Source organism: Limulus polyphemus, unplaced genomic scaffold (genome assembly GCF_000517525.1).
Source record: "Limulus polyphemus unplaced genomic scaffold, Limulus_polyphemus-2.1.2 Scaffold916, whole genome shotgun sequence".
Classification (NCBI taxonomy): Eukaryota; Metazoa; Arthropoda; class Merostomata; order Xiphosura; family Limulidae; genus Limulus; species Limulus polyphemus.
Genome location: NW_013666526.1, coordinates 337,108 through 344,781, shown reverse-complemented (window position 1 = coordinate 344,781; position 7,674 = coordinate 337,108). Strand labels below are relative to the sequence as shown.

Genomic DNA, 7,674 nt, shown 5'->3' with positions numbered 1-7,674 from the left:
ATGATCTCACATTACAATACAACCAGGGATGGATCAATGATTTGACTTACAGGTATGACCTCACATTACAATACAAATTTTAACAAGTACTTAATCCTTGCAATGCTCTGATCAGTGAAATAATAACAGCGAATATAAACTTCGAATATTTTATTCTAATAGGCAGTCTAGATTGGTAGTTACTTTACATTTCAACGTAAGAAAATAAATACATTTTAGTATAATACATACAGTTTTATAATTTCATAAATGGACCCCACAGCTCAGGGCTTAAAAGACTAAAAATGGGGTTCAATACCCGCTGTGAGAATAGTGCAAATTGGTCATTGTGTAGCTTTGCGCTTAAACACACACACACACACAAGTACAAAAAAAAAAGAAAGGCTCATAGTGTTTTGTAGGAATCTAAGTTTAGAGCACCCACTACCCTCTGTTTGGTACTAAACTGTTCTCTAACTACGTAAATATAAAATACTTTTCGTTATGCAAATTTGAACAACCGAAAGTTTATAAAATATTAACAAACCCTAAATTATCTATTGTTCAAGTAATATTACTTATGTATTAGTGTTAATTTTTCTCATTTCGGCGATAGAACCTACCGATGACGTTTCCACGGAAACTTGAGTCTGGTTTGTCTCTCCGTCCGAAGAAATCGTCTGTTCCGAACCTGCCATTGTTTAACACAACAAAATAACAATTATATAGCCTTGATTCCTGTGACTTAAAACGACAATTCACGGAAAACCCGAAGTAACCAAGCCGCGTAGTCGAAATATCGAAAAAAAAAAAATGATTCCTCTTACGTGTCCTCTTGCAATACCTGCACTCAGTCAAGTCGAGAAACAGGTTTCGAAATAGTTCATGTAGCGTTCACCGGGTATCTGTCTTCAAAGAAATCCGCTTGGAGGCGCTATTCAGTATACGTTAAGATTGAGAGAACCGATTAAATGTAAGATATCGTCTGCTACTAATCACCTGTCGCGGGTAGGTGCTATTGAGATCTGATGTCAACATTGTTGTACAAAGACTTCAGCGAACATATTGTGATGCTGCTTAATCCAATTTATGTAAACGGTTTTGTGTATCAAGTCAACAAGTTCATAAGCATTGTTCTGGAATGTGAACACATATTACTAACCTCAAGTGCAATATATTTTCTGCATTCACGTGTATACATATACATATATGTACATGTAGATTGGTTATGATATTCATATAACAAGAAAAACTGTACAATTTATAAATAATGTAGTCTCAACGCAGAAGAGCCCCACCTACATGTCAGGATGATCGTTTATTAAGCAGCCCTATCTACATGTCAGGATGTTGGTTGTTAAACAGCCCTACTTACATGTCAGGATGTTCGTTTGTTAAACACCACTACCTACATGTTAGGATGTTCGTTAATTAAACAGTACTACCTATATATCAGGATATTCGTTTGTTAAAAAGCCCTATCTACATGTTGGTTGTTAAACAGCCCTACCTACATGTCAGGATGTTCGTTTGAAAAACAGCCCTACCTACATGTCACGATGTTGGTTGTTAAACAACACTACCTACATGTCACGATGTTCGTTTATTAAATAGCCCTACCTACATGTAAGGATGTTGGTTGTTAAACAGTACTACCTACATGTCAGGATGCTGGTTGTTAAACAGCCTGTTACGACAGCGGAAGTCACGTGACGTTGGGAGCATGCGCGCTGGAGTTTCTCGAAGGATCATGAATTTGCCCGGCAACTCTAGTCTGATCGAGATGCCCTCTTTTTTAATATATAAGTCTAGCAAGAAAAACCAACGGGATTTAGGAGATAGATAATTGAGTCAAGCGAACAGAAGGCACCGTAAGTAAAGTGTTTGAATCATTGTGATTTATAACGTGTGTTATAAAGGTTGTTCAGTGAAGCGACGAGAAAACGTATTGACTGTGGAAATTCTGTGTATTACAAAGTCTGTATCGAGAAAGAATAAAGTGTTTGAATCATTGTGATTTATAACGTGTGTTAAAAAGGTTGTTAAGTGAAGCGACGAGAAAACATATTGACTGTGAAATTCTGGGTATTACAAAGTTTGTATCGAGAAAGAATAAACTGTTTTAATCAAGAAGGGACTTGTATCGCTGAAGTTCCTCGGAAAGAATTTATACTGGAATTAACAAACAAACAGATACGTAACAAGCCCTATCTACATGTCACGATGTTGGTTGTTAAACAGCCCTACCTACATGTCACGATGTTGGTTGTTAAACAGAACTACCTACGTGTCAGGATGTTCGTTTCGTAAACAGCCCTACATTGAAGTCACGATGTTGGTTATTAAACAGTCCTACCTACATGTCAGGATGTTCGTTTTTTAAAAAGCGCTACCTTCATGTCAGGATGTTGGTTATTAAACAGACCTATTTACATGTCTGATTGTTGTTTATTAAACAGCCCTACCTACATGCCAAGATGTTCGTTTGTTAAACAGCACTACCTATATATCAGAATGTTGGTTGTTAAACAGCCTTACCTACATGTAAGAATGTTGGTTGTTAAAAAGCATTACCTACATGTCAGTGTGTTTGTTTTCAACAGAACTACGTGCATGTCAGGATGTTCGTTTTTTAAAAAGCGCTACCTTCATGTCAGGATGTTGCTTATTAAACAGACCTATTTACATGTCTGATTGTTGGTTGTTAAACAGAACTACGTGCATGTCAGGATGATCGTTTGATAAACAGCCCTACCTACATATCATGATGTTGGTTGTTAAACAGCACTACCTACATATCACGATGTTGGTTGTTAAACAGCCCTACCTACATGTCAGGATGTTCGTTTGTTAAACAGCACTACCTAAATGTAAGGATGTTGGTTGTTAAACAGCCCTAACTACATGTCAGGATGTTCGTATGTTAAACAGCCCTGTCTACTTGTCAGGATGTTGGTTGTTAAACAGCCCTACCTACATGTAAGGATGTTCGTTTCTTTAACAGCCCTACCTACATGTCAGGATGTTCGTTTGTTAAACAGCACTACCTAAATGTAAGGATGTTCGTATGTTAAACAGCCCTAACTACATGTCAGGATGTTCGTATGTTAAACAGCCCTGTCTACTTGTCAGGATGTTGGTATATTTAATTACCTTCAGGTCTACTCTTGATATGCAAGTCTACTCTAGTTGCTTATTTGTTTTTAGCACAAAGGTACACCATAGGCTATTTTGTGGAATCGAATTCCGGATTTTGCTGTTATAAATTCGTAACTTACCGCTGACCCAACAAGGGGCCTACTCTAGTCAGTGTATTGATTGTAAACTTATGCTTTCACTTTTGCTGTGTTGATTCGCCGCAGTAACAGGTAGTTTTAGTCTAACCACTCAGTATAACCACGCACAAGTTTGACGTCATTTAGAAGTCTTTTTTTTATTTTATAGTAAAATGCATTCATAATAGACATAAATGAGTTGATGAAAGTTGATTCTCTACGACGTTGTACTTCTCTGTTTTAGCTTTACCTAATTCAGTAGTTCTCAAGGAAAGTCATTCTTTCCTGGTACTTATTGCCTTCCCACACGTATACCGGTAGAACACAACCCAATATGCACTAGAGGTTCAAACAGACATGCGCATAAGTATATGTGGTGTAAATGTTATTCAAGATACTGCTTACCTATTATATAACATTCCGCTCCACCTCATAAATCTTAGTTCAGTTTTATGGGAAATATAAAGAGGTCAGTATAACGAAAAACAAAATTACCTACAGAATCGGTCAGAAACAACAATTCTATAATACAATATAAATACGAATATTGAAAAGTTTTGGGTGGAAAGCCTGGGTCAGCACTTTCACACTGCCTAGTGCCGGTCCTGCATCCCAACACAAGTATTAGTATAATGTGAATAGTGAACGAAATAAACGACTAATTTCCTATGTCACCTAGCACTAGTACTTGCGGTTAGTAACAGAAATGAGAAACTGATTTCCCGCCAATAGCCTACCAAGCTGTTGCACCCAGTAACGAGTGTTATGTTATTTTAATGTCACTAAGTAACAAAAATATACTGTCTTTTTTTCCTACCGTTTCTTCAGCAGCACCTTTCATCATTATAACCCACGTAGCAAGATCAGACAGTTCTTGTATTGCCGCAGGACCGTAGCTACAACAGGTGTTACAAGAACATAACGCAGACTCACACTAGTGGCTTTATTCGTATACTTGAACCTTCCCCTAGCGATAGCAGCAAGAACGGCCTTAGTGTGATGTATGTATATAGCTGATTTGTTTGTTTTGTTAAGCGCAAGACTGTGTCTGCTATGCTCACCACGTGTATTTAAACTCGATTTTATTAAAGTCGCTTGGATGATAGCTAATAATATATTCAGTCAATAGACTTGCATAAAGATTTGGATTTACAGCATAATACAACCTAGATTAAATCATACAGTCGAGAAGTTTGAGAAATGTAATAGTTTCAAAGCACAATGTAAAGAAAGAATACAATAAAGATACGATTAACATAGATATCACAGCGACCTTAGTTAAACACCATTAAACTCCCGTATTGGCAAACTTCGTGTAGTATTGACTTCGAGAGACAACTTGAAATCTCAGATAAAATTACTTAAAAGGCAATTCATTATTAAAATAACAATTATTGAAAACATTACAGCTAACTATAGACATTTTCATCCAAAGTACATTTACTTGTGATATTTTGCAGATATCCAGAATCAGGGCCATATTAAGGGTGGGGCAGAAGGTGTAGCTGCACCAAGGCCCCGACCACTTGAGAGCCCCCAACGAAAACAAATGCTGAAAGTTTTATGCATTGTATTCACTTGTATTTCTTAGATGGGGGTGGGGTGGCAAATGCCATTCTACTGCTCCAGACACCATCTGACCTAATTTCCCTCCTGCCCAAATATCAGACAATAATGTGTATCGAACTGTTGAATATATAAACTGAGTTATGTCAGACAACTGGGTATATAAGACTGTTGAATATATGTACTGAGCAATGCCAAACAACTATGTATATAAAACTGTTGAATATATAAACTAAGTAATGCCAGACAATTATGTGTATCGAACTGTTGAATATATAAACTGAGTTATGTCAGACAACTGGGTATATAAGACTGTTGAATATATGTACTGAGTTATGTCAGACAACTGGGTATATAAGACTGTTGAATATATAAACTGAGTAATGCTAGACAATTATGTGTATCGAACTGTTGAATATATGTACTGAGTTATGTCAGACAACTGGGTATATAAGACTGTTGAATATATGTACTGAGTTATGCCAGACAACTTGGTATGTAAGACTGTTGAATATATGTACTGAATTATGCCAAACAACTACGTATATGTTGACTAAATGTGCTGAGTAATGCCAGACAACTATGTATATAAAACTGTTGAATATATGTATTGAGTTATGCCAGACAACTTGGTATGTAAGACTGTTGAATATATGAACTGAATTATGCCAGACAACTTAGTATGTAAGACTGTTGAATATATGTACTGAATTATGCCAGACAACTGGGAGCATAAATCTGTTGAATATATGTACTGAATTATGCCAGACAACTGGGAGCATAAATCTGTTGAACATATGTACTGAATTATACCAGACAACTGGGTATATACATCTGTTGAACATATGTACTGAATTATACCAGACAACTGGGTATATACATCTGTTGAACATATGTACTGAATTATGCCAGACAACTGGGTATATACATCTGTTGAACATATGTACTGAATTATGCCAGACAACTGGATATATACATCTGTCAAACTATTTTTAAACTCATCATAAAAGTGTTATCAGTAAAAGGAAGTTCGTGAGAGATTCTACATATATTATTAACATTTTAAACACTTTTGTTAGAAACAACAGTTTTCTTGAGTACCTGAGAAGCATGTTCATGTAAGCAGCGAGATTTTCGGTTGTTCTAGTTTAGACCTTCGTATATTCTTGCCAGTTTTATTTGTTGTTGTTTCCTCAAACCTATTAAACGACTACGTAAGTAATATGATCCAATGGTTGCACTAATTATTCAATAATTATTTCATGTACTAACTTTAGTAAGTCTGCTCATGTAAAATTCTTTCTTTATATAAGAAATAATGCTTGAGTAAGTCTGTTTGTGCATAATTCTTTGTTTATAGTAACAATACTTTTGGTTCTGTTCGTGTACAGTAGCGAAGTTTAACTTACGCATGCCTTAGTAAGATTGTTCGTGTATATTTCTTTGTTTATTTGAGTGGCAATGCTTTAGAAAGTCTGTTCATGTATAATTCTTTGTTTATATGACTGACAATGCTTTAAAACGTCTGTTCGTGCGTAATTATTTCTTTACACAACTGGCAACCCTTTAGTATATCTGTTCGTATATAATATTTCTAAACAGATGTTCCTGTCTTGGAGTGGTGGTTCAAAGTAGAATCTAAATAGAATACTTTGTAACAGTTACTCTATTATGGAAGAGTTAAATACATTTTGTCTTTGATAATTATTTCATCTATCTAACAGATTTACTGTAGAGCAGATTGCGTGATACTCGCTAGATAAACACGACTAGGACAGCTGAGGTTAACAGATAACAACCTTCCAGAACACTGGTCGTCGGTTTTGGTTGACAACACTGACATACCAATAAGGTGGAAGAACTTTGAAATTCTTGCTTTCTGGGACTTCAGATCAATCAAGTTTTGTGGCGAATATTGACAAATGTTTGCCTACCGAAACTTACTCAGTATTTTTGCATTCTAGTTAACACGATCTTGTGATGTATTCAATAGCGGATCTGAACCGTCTCTAATGTGTGAAATGTTGAGGATAGCCATAAAGAATATCTTTTTTCGAAATATTCTGATCGATTTAAAACCCGTCACGGGTCTTTGAAGGAGTCATTTTCATCGATTTGACAATCAAGCATTTTATCTCTCTCTTTCTCTCTAGCCTATCACTACACAGTGTTTGATATAATTTGATTCCGGGGGGGCACTTCAAAATTCTGATTCTAACGGTCAGCTCCGCAAATGAATGAGAAGATATTCTCGGTCGTACCAGAAAATGTTTGTCATTCGGTGTTTTTATTGCTAATCTACCAATAGGAATGACAGCAAAAATCAATGGAAAGTGAGAAGAATTGGACAAAGAGAGATTTCAAAAAGACTTCAGCTTCTCAAAAGGGGTCAACCCACCCTCTCAGATTCTCCGATATCCATTCATTTGTACTCACCCTTTTGGAAATCATTGATCCATCCCTGGGATGGTAATTATCGAGGCTTTAGAACTGTTTCTTGTATTAAGTGGAATGAAGCTGAAACAATACGAATTGGGTAACAAGGATTAAGTACTTGTTAAAGGATGGTAATTATCGAGGCTTTAGAACTGTTTCTTGTATTAAGTGGAATGAAGCTGAAACAATACGAATTGGGTAACAAGGATTAAGTACTTGTTTAAAGGATGGTAATTATCGAGGCTTTAGAACTGTTTCTTGTATTAAGTGGAATGAAGCTGAAACAATACGAATTGGGTAACAAGGATTAAGTACTTGTTAAAGGATGGTAATTATCGAGGCTTTAGAACTGTTTCTTGTATTAAATGGAATGAAGCTGAAAAAATACGAATTGGGTAACAAGGATTAAGTACTTGTT

At 36.0% G+C, this 7,674-nt stretch overlaps 1 protein-coding gene and 1 long non-coding RNA gene across 2 annotated transcripts in view; both read right to left on the bottom strand.

Moving 5' to 3' along the window:
- The window catches only part of LOC111086200, a 12,017-nt gene extending 9,926 nt beyond the window's left edge, over window positions 1-2,091 (bottom strand). Inside the window, exon 1 of the long non-coding RNA XR_002610954.1 lies at window positions 2,072-2,091. This is a non-coding gene — a long non-coding RNA (uncharacterized LOC111086200). The remainder of the gene's footprint in view (window positions 1-2,071) is intronic.
- The window catches only part of LOC111086201 (dipeptidyl aminopeptidase-like protein 6), an 85,971-nt gene that overhangs the window by 45,234 nt on the left and 33,063 nt on the right, over window positions 1-7,674 (bottom strand). The window lies entirely within an intron of this gene.